The sequence below is a fragment of the Gossypium raimondii genome, chromosome 12 (genome assembly GCF_025698545.1).
Source record: "Gossypium raimondii isolate GPD5lz chromosome 12, ASM2569854v1, whole genome shotgun sequence".
NCBI classification, from domain to species: Eukaryota; Viridiplantae; Streptophyta; class Magnoliopsida; order Malvales; family Malvaceae; genus Gossypium; species Gossypium raimondii.
Window position 1 is genome coordinate 11,012,480 of NC_068576.1, and position 17,933 is coordinate 11,030,412.

The 17,933-nt window shown below is 32.7% G+C and overlaps 1 long non-coding RNA gene across 1 annotated transcript; it reads left to right on the plus strand.

The window, feature by feature from the left end:
• Window positions 1-13,223: 13,223 nt before the first annotated feature.
• Window positions 13,224-17,726, plus strand: LOC128035335 (uncharacterized). Its single transcript, XR_008191733.1, has 2 exons — window positions 13,224-13,663; window positions 14,437-17,726. It is a non-coding gene; the product is annotated as an uncharacterized LOC128035335 (long non-coding RNA).
• The last annotated feature ends 207 nt before the right edge of the window (window positions 17,727-17,933 follow it).

Below are 17,933 nucleotides of genomic sequence, written 5' to 3' on the forward strand. Positions count from 1 at the left end.
TTTGAAGTATCATTTAGATTTGCTATTTTTGGTCGGATTTCATGCTACAGGAAGGGTTGCATATGGATGAAAATTGGATGTTACAAATCTGCCATAGTGACATTTTTTGTAAAACGTCGCTAAAGAATGATACTTTTAGCGACATTTGTAAAAAAAAGCGTCGCTAAAGGTATGTTCTTTAGTGGAGATTGTGATAAAAGCGTCGTTAAATGTCATGTTCTTTAGCGGCGATTGCGATAAAAGCGTCACTAAAGGTCATCTTCTCTTTAAACGCCGCTAAAGGTCATGATCTTTAGCGGCGTTAGTGTGAAAAAAAGTCGCCAAAATTCGCGACATGGTCTACAAGCGCCGCAAATACTTTTAGGGCGCCGCTAAAAGCCTGTTTTGCTGTAGTGTTAACACAATCAAACTAGATCAAATATGGATGTGTAGCATGAAAATTACATGCAATATGATCCAGACATATCTATTTCCAACTGGTCCTCCTTAGCCTTAGTGATATCAAAATTTATTAAAATCAGAGTGTGAGTAAACTAAATAAACTTTATTTCTACATAAAATATCCTTAATATCCATAAACTGAAATAACTGAAAAAATGCACCTATAACAAAAAAAACATTTAAAGTTACAAACTCCCACTAAAACCGAATGTTTTGAAATGACATTACACCCATATGAGCAGTATGCTCATAAAAAAACCTTGGGTGTAGTCCCTTAGTAAGCGGGTCCGTAATCATGGAGTTTATCCCAATCTGCTTTATAGGTACCTAACTACTCTGAACTTTTACTTTAACAACCAGGAACTTAAAGTTTATGTGCTTTGACTTTGATGTACTCCTGTTGTTATTGGAATAAAATACTACCAGTTATTGTCACAATTTATACCATAGCGACAAAATCTTGTATCAATATTCAATCAAAATCGGAGTCTGTATACTTGATTATCTCTAACTTATTAGACCTCTGATATGCGAGCATGTAATTTTTTATTCCCTAAAGATACATTATAACCCTCTTGGCTACTATCCAATGGTCTAAACCATGGTTGCTTAAATATTTGCCTAACATCCCAACAGTGTACACAACATTCGAATTTTTACAAAACCTAAACAAATATTAGACTTTCTACTGCTAAAATGTAAGGAATCTTATGCATTTCCTTAATCTTAAAAAATCATTCTTAGTGCATTGATTGACACTATACTTACTCCCACTAAACTTATGATATATACAATCATTAAACAAAGCCATCTTGAAACTAAATGAAAAAATCACTTGGTAAATATTGTAATACCATGTGATTCCACATGCAAGGTCTCATTATAGGATGCAACTATTTCTAGCAAATAAAGGTTGTTATAAGTATTTAAATAACCAATTCCAACAACATTCGAATTTAAAAACAAACTAAACTGATTGTTTTTAGATGAACAATATCCAAAGTTGTCTAACAAAGAAACAAAAACTAAATTTCGTCTAAAAGACGGTACAAAAAAAGTGTTTTTTAAATCCAAATAAAAATTTAAAAAAAAGTTCCTAATAACAACCTAAAATTCCCAATTTCTTCCACTTCCACCGATTTTCCATCGCCCACGAAGATGTGTCTTTCACCATCACTTGGCTTTCGATAGCTTAAGGCTTCAAGCAACCCTGCATAGAAACACTTATGTGAGTAGTAGAAGCAGAATCTATCCACCAAGTGTTTCTAGGTAATGAAACTAAATTAACCTCGTAACAAATCAAAGTAAGAATTATACCTTTCTTTGCACGTCAGACTTGATATTTGATACATTCTTTCTTCACGTGTCCAGACTTGTTACAAAAAAAAACCAACTCCTTATAATCTGTTGTTGTTTCTTTTGAGCTGGACCCTTAGAAACTTTATTATGGTATTTTCTTTTCTTGCCATTTTCTTTAGAGCCATTGGTCAAATGAGCACTTTCAGACTTATCATACTTCAATCTTTCTTTCTCTTACACACAATGAGAAATGAGCTCATCTAGAGTCTATTTTTCCTTTTGATAGTTGTAAATAATTTTAAATTAGTTAAACTGCAAGAAGTAATACTAAAACCATAAGAACAAACAATTCCTCAGAAAGCACAATCTTAAGTGCCTTAAGTCTTGAAGCAATATGAAACATATCCATAATGTACTCCCTCATATTTCCTTATCGTTCTTGGCAAAACGTTTCTCAATTTTATCAAGGAAACCTTGGCTTAAGTAATCATTTTAGATTTTGTGCCCTTAAAGGCTTTTGGAATGATGTGCTTAATGATCATTAGACTCATTCGATTTGAATGATGCTACCTCTCAAAATCCTTTTTAGCTTTAGGGTTGCTTTCCGTAGTGAGAGGTGCAAGTTATTCTTGTTGGAAAATGTGTTCATATTGTCGTAAACATGTAATTATTTTCTATGTATTTGAACGATGAATAAATAAATCTCATATTTCACTGTTATGTCTTTTGTATTTCTTTCTTTCATATTTTGCATGCATAGCAAAATTGTGACAAGAAAATATTAGCTCATTAATTGTCTAAGTTCAAACTAATGATAAGTGGCATTGTAAGAACATTTACATTGCAAGAAAGACAACTTACTTTAGTAGATAATCTAAACAAGTCCGTAATCCCATAAAAGAATCAAAGTGAGCATTTGATTCAAAAACTGAGAAGGATTATTATGTCATTTACAATTCCAATTGAGGAGATGACTAGTCTTGGCTATTGAAGCAGTTGGCTTCACGGGTAAAACCATAGATGTATTCATTGACAGAATGATACATTGGGCTAGACTCAAGATGAATTAATTCTGAATTTGTTTGCGAATTAATTCACTTGTAACATTCATGGTGTGATTTACCTAAATCTTGAGTTAGTCACTGACCATGCATATGTAACTCATATCCTTTTGATATAAGTGGAGGCTTATGCTCTAAAGATGATCAAACCGATAGCTGGTATGTTGGATACATGACTTGTATATGGCATGAATTTACTAGCAACAATGGAATTCATAGATCAATTAAAGAGTTAACGATATCCTCTCATTGGCATTGTGTGGATTGATAAATATAGAACGTGACCACGAGTTGCTTGTTCTCGAACGAGCAAATTATCACAATCATTTGTTGATAGTGATCATATTATAATTAAGCAGACACAATGGTGACAATGAGATAAAATAGGATTGTATTGAGTGAACGAATTTAACTAAAAGGAATCAATGATATCATATGAGAGAGTAACACACACATGACGACGTTATTAGACAAAGCAGTTGGATGAATTACTTTTGTAAAGAGTATACAATAAGGAGTTTTCAATCATGATACTTCTTGTGGACTGACTCCATGATTAAGTAATTACGAATTACTGGAATGATGCTTCTGGACATAATTCCAATTAGTAGAGCCTAATTGTATATGTCTGGTTGGTCCCTCCACTAGCTTAACAAAAGCTCGACCGGACTGCTTTTGAATTAAAAGTAAAATCTACGACTTTGGAAATAATTTAATTGAGTTGATTTATTTGATGTGGAATTAAATTGGGCGGTTGTAAGAACTGTTCAACTAGAGAATTTGATTAAAGAATTTTCTTGAAAAATTAATTTGGAAAATCTAAGTGATTTTTGGGAAAATAAATTTTGATCAAGTAAAATTAAATTAATCAAATTAATTGAAATTAATATGATATTTTGAAAATTAACTTTTAAATCAGACAATTGACTTAATGAGTACTTGAACTTGAGATTGTAAATTGGGCCCTAGAGCCTAAAATCGAGACCAAGATCCAAAAATTGGTTAACCGAGCCTGGTGTGTAAAACCAAGTCGATGATCCAACTGATGGTCGGACCAAACCGGCAAAAACCGAACCAGCTCAAGGTGATGGTGGTTCATCAAGAATAAATCAAGAACAAAACTAAATGCGGAAGTGTGCCTGAATTCATCGTTGTCTTGAAATCTTTGAATCTTATGGTTTTGATATTTCAAATTAGCACACAAGTAATTTAGAGAAGCTGACTCTTTCTTTTCTAAAGATGAGATGTCAAAAAAGTTAATATGTGTAATTTGAGGACCATAACCTTAATATATAATTTTTTTGTACATTAACCCTAATTTCTAATCAGTCCATCATCGATTAGAAACTAGTTACTAGAGTATCTACACATATTTGGCCCATACTTTATTTAATAACGAAAGCCCAATAAACCTTAATCAAATTTTGGCTAACCTTTTATGATAGTAAATAACAACATATAATTATTCTTATTATATATGTGATGTCCATATTTTCTAACATCTTTACCTCCACTTAATTTTGATTTCATTATTCAAAAGCTCACGAAATAGTTTCCCAGAATTTTCATCAATAATATATGTATAAAGCTTTAGAGTTGAAGCCATCAAACAATTGCATCAACACTTGTGTCTAGTAAACCCATGTTTTTAGTTTGTATTGTATAAACCATTTAACATATTGTTTTGATTAAAGATTGCAATATAATGAGTTTTGGATGCAGGAAAATATGTTAAAATGCTACGGTTCGATTTATGGGTTTTAGCTCTAATATGCCAGAAGATGTTATTTTTCCAAAATATTCAAGGTCAAAAAGTGAAACAATCCCATAACTATTATTATGAGAACAAAGTCTTGTTGAAGGAGAGAAAAGTTGATGATTACAGGGACAATCAAAAGGTCCACCTCTTTAGCTCCAACAGTGATGATACTGAATAAAGAAATATCAATAAGAAAGTGTAAAATATTGTCCCAATAGAAAAAAAAAAAAGATTGCAAAAAAAAAAATGAAAGAGAAAACTATGAGAGGGATGAAGGGCTACATTGATTTTTTTATATGCTTATTTGGATAAATAATCTTATTATTTGGAAATAAGATTAAAGTACCTTTGATTGAGAATTACCATTTTATAATACCTTAGTGTGAGAAAAAGCTCCAACCAAAATTAGAATGGTTTCATAGAGAAACCTTCACGCACCAAAATTTAAGTCAAACTGAATTTCTACGAAGCTCATATATATAATTTAAATTAAAAGTGATTTTGGTTGAGTAAAAAAGTGCGGAAAAGGAATGAAAAAGTGAAGCAAAAAAGATTTTTTTTGATTATCTTCCTTTTTTTTTTCAAAATTTTGAGAGTAATTTTGAGAGTAATTTCGTTTTCATCTTAATGTAAAAGAATAAATAATTTAAATTTAGAAAAATAATATAAGAAAAAAATAAAAAGAATTGTATATGGTAGTCGACTATTATGTATTTTTAAAGAGATCTTTTTCTTTTTCTTTTCAACTAGAAACATTAGTTTTCTTTCAATTCTTTTTCTATTAAACACATTAATAATATATATGTTTTTTATCTCTCATTTTTTATTCCCTTAATTTTTCATTTTCAATTTTTATGATGCTTTAGAAGGGTGTTTTGACTTTGATATAATAAATTTTAAATTATTTATTATATATGGGAAAATTATTTCTCAAAATATGTTTTTTAAGGTATTTCAACATCCACGGATGTCGATTTTAGTATAGATTTTTTACTATCTAATTTTTTTCGGTATTGAAGAGAAGACAAGGAAAGAGAGCTTCAATTGACAAGTCTAACTTAGGACCTCGACACCTGAAATTCAACTCTCATTGGTGTTAAGTTTAGATTAATATCTTGATTATTTTTCTGCTCCATTGCTATCAAGTTTAGTTTAACATTTTGACTATTTACTCTTATTTATTTCTTTTCTTTTCTTTTCTTTTGTATTTTATATAACAATTTTTTTTTACTATAGCTTGTTAGAATCGTAATACAAGATCTAATACAAAACTTAACAAACCAAGATTTGTCATGTAAAACCATCAAGAATAAATCAAGAACAAAACTAGATGTGGAAACGTACCTGAATCCATAGATTTCTTGAAATCTTCGGATCTTATAGTTTTGATCTTCCAAATTAGCACACAAGTTATTTAGTGTTGGTGACTCTCTCTTTTCTAAACATAGGATATTAGAAAAGTTATTTATATGTAATTTGGGGACCATAACCCTAATATAAAACTTGTGCACATTAACATAATTTCTAATAAGCTCATTATTAATTAAAAATTAGTTACTAGAGTATCTGCACATATTTGGCCCATACTTTATTTAATAGCTAAAGCCTGATAAACCTTAACAAAATTAGATCATTTTTAATGTGATGTCCATATTTTCCAACAATCTCCCACTTGGACCACATTTATATAACGATTACATTATAATTACATGTCATTATAACCTTATGAGCTCAAAATATTACTATCACATCCAAAAGATATTCCGAACAATCTCGTCCATTAATTATGTTAACATAGAATCAAGGCGACTTTCGTTACATATATCGTAACTAAATCCATCCCTGATCACGTATATTAACACAACCAAATGACATAGATCAAGTATGGATGTGTAGTATTGAAATTACATGCAATATGATCCAAACATGCCTATTTCCAACTAGTCCTCCTTAACCTTGTGAGATCAAACTTTACCAAAATCAGAGTGTGAATAAACCAAATTAACTTTATTTTTGTAGAAAATAAACTTAATATTTGTAAACTAAAATAACTGAAAACGTGTCTATAACATAAAAGTATTTAAAGGTACAAAAACTCCCATTAAAACCAAATATCCTTAAATGACATTACACCCATATGAGCAGTGTGCTCATGAAAAACCTTGGGTGGTAGTCTCTTAGTAAGCGGGTCTGCAATGATGGAGTTTGTCCCAATGTGTTTTATATGCTCCTAACCACTTTGAACTTTTACTTTAATAACTAGGAACTTAAAGTCTATGTGCTTTGACTTTGATGTGCTCCTGTTGTTATTGGAAAAAAAGGACTACCAATTATTGTCACAATTTGCACCCTAATGACAAAATTTTGCATCAATGTTCCATCAAAATCGAAATCTTATACCTAATGATCTCTAACTTATCAGACCTCCGATATACGAACATGTAATCTTTTTTTCTCTAAAGATACCTCATAAACCTTGTAGTTGTTATTCAATGTTCTACACCAGAGTTACTTAAATATTTGCCTAACATCCCAACAATGTACGCAATATTCGGATGCGTACATACTTGAGCATACATTGGACTCCTAATAGTTGATGCATAAGGATTCTTTTGTATTTCCTGAATTTTAAGGTTCTTTTTAGGGCATTGAGTAAGACTAAATTTGTCCCATTTAGCAACAGGGGTTTCACCTAGTCTACAACATTGCATGTCAAACCTTTTGAGTACTTTATCGATATAATTGTTTTGTGGCAATCCAAGAATACCCAAGATCGGTCTCGATGTATTTGAATTCCTAAGACAAAATAGGCATCCCCAAGATCTTTCATCTCAAAATACTTAGATAAAAACCTTTTGGTTTTGTGTAATAAGCCTATAGAACAAGGAATATATACTTACTCCTACTGAATTTGTAATACACACAATCATCAACAATATTCATCTTAAAACTGAACGAGACAATTACTTGATGAAACTTATGGTGCCATCGACGGTAAGCTTGTTTAAGTTCATAGATGGATTTTGTTAATTTGCAAACCATATTCTTTGGGTCTCCCGACTCAAAATTTTCTAGTTGCACAATATAAATTGTTTTTTCAATGTCGCCATTGAGAAACACAGTGTTAACATCAATTTGATGTAACTCAAGGTCAAGATAAGCAACAAGTGTCATGATTGTCCTAAAATAGTCTTTCGAGAAAATTGGAGAGAAAGTCTCTGTAAAATAAATGTCTTCTTTTTGAGTATATCATTTAGCTACAAGATGCGTCTTATACCTCTCCATATTATTATTTGCATCCCTCTTGATTTTGAATATCTATTTACAACCAATTGGTTTTACACCTTCAAGTAATGGGACAAGTTCTCAAACTTGATTGCATTGCATATATTTATACTTTTCTTGCATGACATCAATCCACTTTTGAGTATTAGAACTTTTTATGGCTGACAAAAGTTGATTGCACCATCTTCCATCATTCCATTGTCATCCTTATGTTCTTGGAGAAATACAACATAATCATCTGAAATAGAATTTCTCTTCTCTCTCGTGGGCCTCCTTAATGGCACTTATTCTTGAGGTTGTTGAGTTTGTTCTTTTGGAACAATCACTTTATCTTGAATAGGGAGTTGTTTAACATTGTCTTGTTGGGATTCTGGATTCACATCTTAATCAATGATAGGCATGAGAACCTAAACATTGTCAAAAGTGATAGCAGGAATTGAGTTAAAATCTAATTCCTCCTCAAAAGTAATGTCTCTAACCTTATTTCTCCCTCCAAACTCAACAGCCTCAAAAAATTTTGCAGTTCCCGTCTAAAAAATATTCCTAATTCTGGGATTATTAAACTCATAGCCTCTAGATCTCTCAGAATAACTAATAAAGTAGTTGTTTACTGATTTGGAGTCTAATTTCTTTTCATGTGGCCTATAATGCCTTGTTTTAGTTGGACATCCCTAAATATGAATGTGCTTTAGACTAGGTTTTCGACCAATTCAAAACTCATAAGGTGTTTTTACAGCTACTGTAGTGGGTACTCTATTCAGAATGTAAGTTGTTGTCTTTGGAGGCGTTGGCCAAATGAGCACTTTCAGACTTATTATGTTTCAACCTTTCTTCCTCTTACACACAATGAGAAATAAGCTCATTTAGAGTCTATTTATCCTTTTGACAGTTGTAACTAATTTTAAATTTGTTAAAATGTGCAGGAAGTGATACCAAAACCATAAGAACAAGCAATTCCACAGAAAGCTCAATCTTAAGTGCCTTAAGTCTTGAAGTAATATGGAACATCTCCATAATGTACTCCCTCATGTTTCCTTGACCCTTATACTTCACAAACATCAAAGAAGTCAAAAGTGATGTCATCTAAACATTATCATTTTTGGCAAAACATTTCTCAATTTCATCAAGGAAACCCTTGGCCTGAGTAATCTCTTCAGATTCTGTCCTCCTAAAGGCTTCTAGAATGTTGTGTTCATGATCATTAGACTCATGCGATTTGAACGGTCCCACATTTCAAAATCTCTTTTAGCATCAGGGGTGCTTGTCGCAGTGAGAGGTGCAGGTTATTCTTCCCTTAGTGCAAGGTCTATGTCCATACAACCAAGTGTCTTTTTCATTCTTTAAAATTAGTCACATTAAACATGGGTATAGAATTTATACTAGCAAATATTGTGGCAGCAGAAGATGAACTAGATGAATATAGAACAAAATAGATAAAAAAAAACAATCTCACATAAATATTCATAAGTAAACAATGAATTTAAAATAGTGAATAATCTCATCTCAAGATACCAAATACAACATTAATATCAAGTCTTTGGACAATAATATTAACTGTAAGCAATACTCTTGTTGTAGCAATCAAACATTGACAATAAATTATGTCAAACGATGAATCAATCTTTGGTCTAACTTATTGCTCACATAGAGTACCTTATAATTGTCACACATTATTACCTCAGATGTCGTTGAAATTCTGTCAAATATTAACTGACCTTTAGTTCAATTAATAAATGCATGAATCACAAAAACATATAATCATCTTGAGATTTTAAATAAACTAATCTACACAAAAGAGGTCACTTTGGTGACATTTTGTTTCAACTAATCTATTTAAAATATTAGACACCCTTAACTAAATCTCAAAGCCAAAATCTAAATTTATTTGTTTAAGAATATTTTATATTTAAACCAAAATAATTTGAATAAAGGTAAATCTCATCTCAAGATATCGGACACTCCATTAATATTTCATCTTTGGACAAAAATTTTAACTTGTAAGTGATATCTTATTATAGTAATCAAAGACTGACAATAAAAACATGTTGAATAATAAATCTTCCTTTGGGCCGATTTATTACTCACATGTAAAACCGAATAATCGACACATGTTTATTACCACAATTGCACATGTAATTTTGTTAAAACCTTCTTTTGGGCTAATCAAAATTAACGTGGCCTACGTTACTTGCACACAACCTTTTACATTTTAAAATAAAATAATTTCAATAACAGAAGTCATTTTGACAACTTATTATTTCAATTAAATTATTTTTAAAATATATATAAACATACAAATATTCAACCTTAAAATTTATATAATAATCAAAATTCAAAACTGGAATTTTTTATCACACTACAGTTTCCAAAATTACCCATAATAAAATTTTCTAAATGGTGTAATTAGAAACTGAAAACCTTAACCTTTGACTAATTTTTTTAATACTTAAACAAACAAACATCAATTATTATTTTACAATTAAAATTTAAAACCAAATTTTATAAAATCAAATGTAAAAGCAAATTCATAATTGAATTCATAAGAATTTATCAAACATAAATACAAAAAAGAAAACCTTAAAACCATAACATCCAATTCATGTATAATATAATCATGCATTATTCCGTAAACCATGCACTCAATCCAACAGCAGAGTTTAATGCATAAACATATACTTTTTACATTTTAACTAAATATAATACACAAAATTATAACAACTTGGAAATTGACAACCACAATGTCACGGGAAGAGAAGGAAATCCATCCTTAGAAGGGAAAAGAAAACTTTACACAATTTTTCACGGAATAGCTAATCTGTTCAATATATATGGAATCTTCAACATGTGGTAATCAAGATTTCTACGGTTTCGAAGTAGATATCTCGTCATTTTGGGAATAGAAATTTTAGTTGGATATATTATATTATTAAAACCAATCAAAACCTTAAAATTTTCGATATCAATAATTCTCAATAGTTCGATATGAAGAGGCTTAGATGTCATTTGTTAGAACCGTAAAATAACGTCTAATATAAAACTTAACAAATTAAGACCCGTCATATAAAATCATCAAGAATAAATCAAGAACAAAACTAAATGTGGAAGCATACCTAAATCTGTAGATTTTTTGAAATATTCGGATCTTATGGTTTTGTTATTTCAAATTAGCACACAAATAATTCAGAGAATGTAATTCTCTCTTTTCTAAAAATGTGATATTAGAAAATTTATTTATATGTAATTTGGGGACTATAAATTAATTAGAAATTAGTTACTAGAGTATTTATATATATATATATATATTTGGCCCATATTAAACCTTAACCAAATTAGATCACTTTTAATTTGGGCTACCCTTTTATGATAGTAAATAATAACATGTAAATACTCTTATTATATATGTGATGTCCATATTTTCCAACATAACTCTCTTATTTGCAAGTATGAAATTGATTCTTTTCATTATTTTCAAGTATAAAATATTTTCATTGAAGGAAATTAATTTTCATCTTCCTTCTATTTTTGGATTGGTAAAATTTGAAAATTTTCAACAATTCACATAACATTTTAAGCTTTTGTGTTCTCATGCTTTTCATCTATAAATAGAGATAAGGAAGAAACATCATAACACAGCTTATGGTCAAAGTTTTGTATTACATACATATATACACATATATAAGAAATAAAGAAAAGAATTAAACAAGACTACATAGTCAAAATATTATATTCTTGGTTCAAATTTAAATAAATAAGGTGGAACTCGAAATTTATGTGTGTCGAGGTCCTAATTCAAACTTGTCATTTGACCTTCCTAATTCAGACTTGTCATCTGACATTCTCTTTTTTTGTCCCCTCTACAGTTCCAAGAAAATTCAATAATAAAAAGCTTATATTAAAGTTGAAAACCATAAAAAGGAGCCTAAATAATTTAGTTTAATATCGTTAGATTTCTCTCTGATGGCTATGGAAGAACAGTCCTCTCTGATTGCCATGGATTATGTTAAGGCAACAAAAAAAGTCCGTATGTGAGTTGATGGGTTTGAGGAAGAAAATCATGTTATGGTAGGTGAGTTTGATGGGAGTCCTATTAGGGTGGATAAACTATCTCTTGAGTGTGTCGTTTAAAGACATGCTTGTTGGCCTTATGAATAGATCGGAGCTTGGTTGGAAATCTTTTGAAGAGGATGATAGTCAGCTTACTGAGGGTGATGTTTTTATTAGGACAGAGGATGGGTTATCGTCCATAAGGTTTTCTGATCGGGTATGGCAAATCTTGTATAAGAATATGTCTAAGACAGTTGTGGCGAAGTTGTTGGGGAGAAAGGTTGGGTATCAAACTCTCTCTAATAGAATTTATCATCTTTGGAAGCCTTCCACTCCCATTAGTATTATGGATTTGGAGAATGATTATTTTATGTTCAAGTTTCAGTCGGAAGTAGATTATTTTAAGGCTCTTACGGAAGGATCGTGGGTTGGTTTTGGACAATACCTTACTGTCCAGCCTTGGACTGAAATTTTCTCTATGGAGCAACCTTTTCTGTCAAATGTTGTTGCGTAGATCTGCCTCCCAAGCTTACCAGGATTTATGTATAGAAGGAGTGTTCTTACTAATATTGGAGAGATGGTTGGACTTGTTGTTAGATTGGATGATAATACAGTTAATGCACAATGGGGTCGTTTAGTCTGCATGATGGTTTTTTTGGATCTCAACAAACCCTTAGTATCCTTGGTTAAGATTGATGGTTGTGTTCAATGAGTGGAATACGAATCTTTTCCCAATATTTGCTTCTCGTGTAGACATTATGGTCATTTGCAAGACTCATGCCCCTCTGTGCCTATTCAAAAGAAAGTAGGGGAGATGGATAATTCTCATTTTTCGGAGTTGAACGATTGAGTTTCTTCAGATTTTGACACTAGGGATGAGAATTATGGGGCATGGATGATTGTAGAGCATCGGAATAGGAGAGGTTATCAAAAACAACCAACAGACAAGAAAGGAAATGATTGGGAGAAACCTGTGGGATCTCGTTTTAATGTGTTACATGATTTGAGGGAGGAAAATCAATATGGAAATAGGATGGTAGATTCTACTAGTTTTAAAGGAAAAAATGTTGCAATTTATGACAACTCGTTAGGTATAATGATTCAGCAATTGCAAGACATTCGGGCACGAGGCTAAAGCTACATGAATCAGGATCTCAAGATAATCTTGCAGCCAATGAGTTGGGCCGTGTTGAGCCCGTTTATGGATTCGGATACAGTGTTAAACAAGCCTAAGATAGAGCATGGCCATCTAAGGGTATGCCTAGCCCATTAGGTTTTATTAATGAAAGTGAACTGGTTAAAGATCCTTTTCTTGTTGATTTGCTGGTGTCTATCCCAATTTTAGAAAATGAAAGCTCAGGGAGGGAAGGCTCTAGTTTGGCTTCGGTTATAGAGGTGAATGGCCAATAGTAGACTTTGATGAAATTTGAACCCAAAACGTCATTCGATGATTTCGTTTGTTGAAAATCAAAATTCAAATATTCGCTTGGGGGTTGATAAGGTCGTAGATTTGTCAATTGTATCAACTAAGTTGTTTAATGGGATAGATTATCTGAAATTAAGGGATTCTAAACGGGTTAGAAAATTTTCAATTTCTACTTTTACTAAGAATAAATGCAGCAAATTTAAATGGAAGGCTTCAGTTCGTATGCTTATTTCAGATGCGATGAGTATGATTGTGGAGAGACTTAATTCTAAAGAGGCTTGCCATGAATCTATCTAGGTGCAGGGAGATGTCTCGGGGATGGTAGAGGCACTGTCTATTCCTCTTAAGGTTTCTTCTTATTCTCTTTTGTTATTAATGATATTGCCAAATATCTTTATATGGAACTGTCCAGGGGGTGGGAGTTCCAAATTTGTTAAGGTTGTTAAGCAGTATCTTATTGAATTTGATGTTGATGTTACTGTTTTTCTGGAAATTTAAGTTAGTGGTTCCAAGGTTGATAGAGTCATTGATAAAATCGAACTTGATTGTTCTTATAGAATTGAAGCTCAGGGGTTTGCTAGGGGGTTGTGGGTCTACCAGAAATCGAGTGTCTGTGGGATTTACTATCGAGTAGAATACCAAAGGGATTCAAAGCTTTGTTTGGTGACTTCTGTTTATGGGTTTCCTGATAAGCAGAAATGCTAGTGTTTGTGGGATCGTTTAAACGCTCTTTCTTGGTCTATTAAAGGTCCTTGGGTTCTAGTGAGGGATTTTAACTCTATTCTGTGTTCGGATGAAAAGAGAGGGGGTCGGCTAGTTCTTTCAGGATACAAGTTGTTTTAGAACTTTATCCAGGAAATGGTTTACGGGATCTTGGTTTCAAAGGCCTTTAGTTTACATGAAGAAGAGGGGTTATTTTTTAGCGTTTGGATCGAACCATTGGTAATAAGGATTGGTGTCGCATATTTCCTGATGCTACAATTTTTCACCTTCCACGGATGAAGTTAGATCACAGGCCTATTCTCATTTCTATGCATACTCCTAATTCTGGTCGTTGTGTAAGGCCGTTCCGTTTCTTAGCCTCTTGGATTAATCACTCGACTTTTGATCAACTTGTGCAGAAAAAGTGGAGGTGTGGGCTTGACATCGCAGGTAACCTTGTCTCTTTGATGGAGGGCTTCAAAAGGTAGAACTCTGAGATTTTTGGTCACATTGGTCAGAAGAAAAGGCTTCTAGCACATCGTATCAATAAGGTACAGGCTGCCTTAGATCGAAAGTGCTCAAGTTTCTTGTTGAACCTAAAACTTAATTTGTTTATTGAGTATGAAAAAGTTCTCAATGAAGAAGAAAGTCTATAGAGACAAAAGTCAAGAGTGGATTGGATCTATTTTGGGGATAACAGTAATGCAATCTGAAGGCATAATTTCAACAGGATTTCAACATTAAAAGTTGGAGATTCTTGGTGTTCTGATGATGAGGTCTTCCAAAAGGAAACAATTCATTACTTTTTCTCCCTTTTCTCATTGGATGATCAAGTTCATTTCTTGTTTTCATTGCATGGTCGTTTTCTGATTCTGGATTAAAGCTCTTTCAATTTTTTAGCCATGAATGTCACATATGAGGAAATTCGCAGTGCCCTCTTTAGTATGGGTCTTTGAAGGCCTCAAGGCCAGATGGGTTTCATGCATTATTCTACCAAAATCAATGGAAAACAATTGGTTCGGATGTCTGTAATTGGGTTTGGAATGTTTTTTCAAGGCTTTCTCTTGATCCTTCGATTAATAAGACATTGGTTCTTATCCCAAAAAATCGTCCAGAATCCTTGTCCCAATATAGGCCAATTAGTCTCTACAACGTCCTGTACAAGATTGTTACAAATGTAATTGCCAATCGTTTCAAACCTATATTTCCATCTCTTATTGCTCAAAGCCAAGTAATTTTCATAGAAGGAAGATAAATAACAAAAAATATTATCATTTCCCAAGAGATAATTCACTCTATGTGAATTAAGAGAGGTAAGAAGAGTTGGATGGCTATTAAGGTAGACCTCGAGAAAGCCTATGATAGGATTCGTTGAGACTTCATTGAAGACACTTTATTGGATGTGGGTGTTCCTTTATTATTATCTAATGTTTATCATGGAATGTGTTTCTACTGTGTCCATACAGATCATGTGGAATGATAACTCCTTAGAAGTGTTCCAACCAATGAGGGGTATCTGACAAGGTTGCCCACTTTCTTCGTACATTTTCATTTTGTGTATGGAAAGATTGGGGCAGCTTATCGATAAATAAGTTGAGGAAAATTCGTGAAAACCCTTTCCTCTTGGAAAGAATGGACCGTCAGTGTCATCTATTTTTCACTTATGATCCCTTCTTATTTACTGAGGTGGATGTGGATCAGGCTATAAGAATTGGGGATGTTCTCAGGCTATTTGGAGCTGCTTCAGGGCATAAAGTTAATGGGCCAAAAACTAAAATATTTTTTTGGAAAATACTAAAGCCAACACTTTTGCTGAAATTTGTAGTATATTAGGGTTTAGTATTAGTGAGGATTTCAGGTTTTATTTGGATATGTCGTTCCATCTACATGTTACAATGAGTACCTTCAAGTTTATTGTTGATAAGGTTCTGCGGAAGCTAGATAGCTAGGATGCCAAGCTACTTTCAATGGCAAGTCGAGTCACACTGGCAAGGTCTGTCTTGTTATCAATCCCTAATTATTTCATGCAGTCTATTAAGATCCCTATTTCTGTTTGTAAAGAGATTGAAAAGATTACTTGGAGGTTCATTTGGGGGAGATCCACTATAAGTCAAAAACCATCTTTAGTTAAATGGGTTGACTGTTGCCAACCACTTTTTAATGGAGGTTTAGGTCTCAAGTCTTATAGATCAAAATTATTCTTTTCTTCTTAAGTTGGGGTTCAATTTCCTCTCTAATAGACAAGCCTTATGGGTTCTCTTCCTTCGAGTTAAATATAAGATAGTTGATGATTTTCGGTAGATATTTTGAGGAATTGCTGCTATTTTCTTCGAAGATCGCTTGCAAAGATTTGGCCTCTCTTGCGCTAATGTATTGCATGGTCTGTGGGATATGGTAATCGTATCAAATTCTGGACTGATAATTGGGTCGTTGGGTTTGGACCTCTGATTAATTATTGCCATAACACCATGGTGACAGTCTCTAAGAAGCTTCTTAGATGACAACATTCTATCTAATATTGCAGGTATTCCAGTTTCGAAACACCTAGTAGGTCTGGGTACTCTGATTTCACAATGGTCTTCCAATGGGAGCTTCACAGTCAAAACAACCTACAATTATCTTAAGAAAGATGCCTTGAATCCTTCGGATGATAGTTGGAAACTCGTGTGGCTCTTTGCAGAGCCACAACGTATTCGACAATTCTTTGGCTGGTTTTCAAGGAATGCTTATTAACTAATGCAGAACGATGCAGAAGAGTCAAACAATTCTTCATGTAAGCTTTGCAGATGTGTGGATGAGTCTATCATTCATACCTTAAGGGGTTGTTGTAAGGCAAGAGATGTTTAGAAACAGGTCATTCTTTCGAGTTTATTGCATCGATTTTTCTTTTACTCGTTAAAGGACTAGTTAACAGTCAACTTGAGAAATGAGTTTGCTTTAGTTTTTCAGGAGTTTGATTGGAGGTCTCTGTTTGGTATCCTCTGCTAGAATATTTGGAAACAGAGATGTTTGTGTGCGTTCCAAGATGTTTCGTTTAGTAAAGATCACATCATTCATTCCTCTTGGAGTTGGGCAAAATCTCTCAAGTTTTTATCTAGCAGACCCGCTGAAAGTACCAGGAGACAAAATAGGAATCATAAGTGGAGTCCACCTCCTTCAGGTTCCATTAAATTGATTATTGATGGTGCCCGTAATCTAGTTTCAGGTTTAGCTGCATTGGCAGCAATGGCGAGAGATGAATATGGCAATTGGGTGTGTAGGGTAGGTACAAATATCGACAGGTGTAGTGTGGAGTAAGTGAAGCTTTGGGCAATTTATGATGGTCTTATTATGGCATGTGATGCTAAATGGAGAGATGTTGTTGAAACGAATTGTGCACTTTCTATTAAAAGGATCAGTGGTGATTCTAAGAATTCAGGAGTTATGCAGCCAAGATTGGAGTGTTGTCTTTGAGCAAATCCCAAGGGAGGTGAATTTTGCCGCTCACTCATTGACTGGAATGATGAAGGATTTCCCAGTTGGCGCCCAGATATTCCATAGTAGTCCGTCACTAGTTAAGGATGGATAGCATGTCTCTGCTTTCGACTCTCGCTATATCCTGCTAGTTTAATAATTCATTTTCTTGTAACCAAAAAAAAAGAAGAGTTGACAACCGTAAGTGTTAAGGTGCTCTTGAAAAAACGTATTAAGAGAAACAACTTTACTAAAACCTTCATTAAGAAATAATAATAAAAATTCCATATAACAATCAAAAGCTAAGAGATTTCTACTCATTCAAAAAAAAATCTAATAAAGCAATGATAATACATTCATTTGGGTAAAACTCTTTGTTTTCCCGTTAAGGGAAAATAATGGCAAAATTTTTTTATTCTAATTTACTAGAATTTGATTTTTGTGTTTTATGAAAATTGAATAT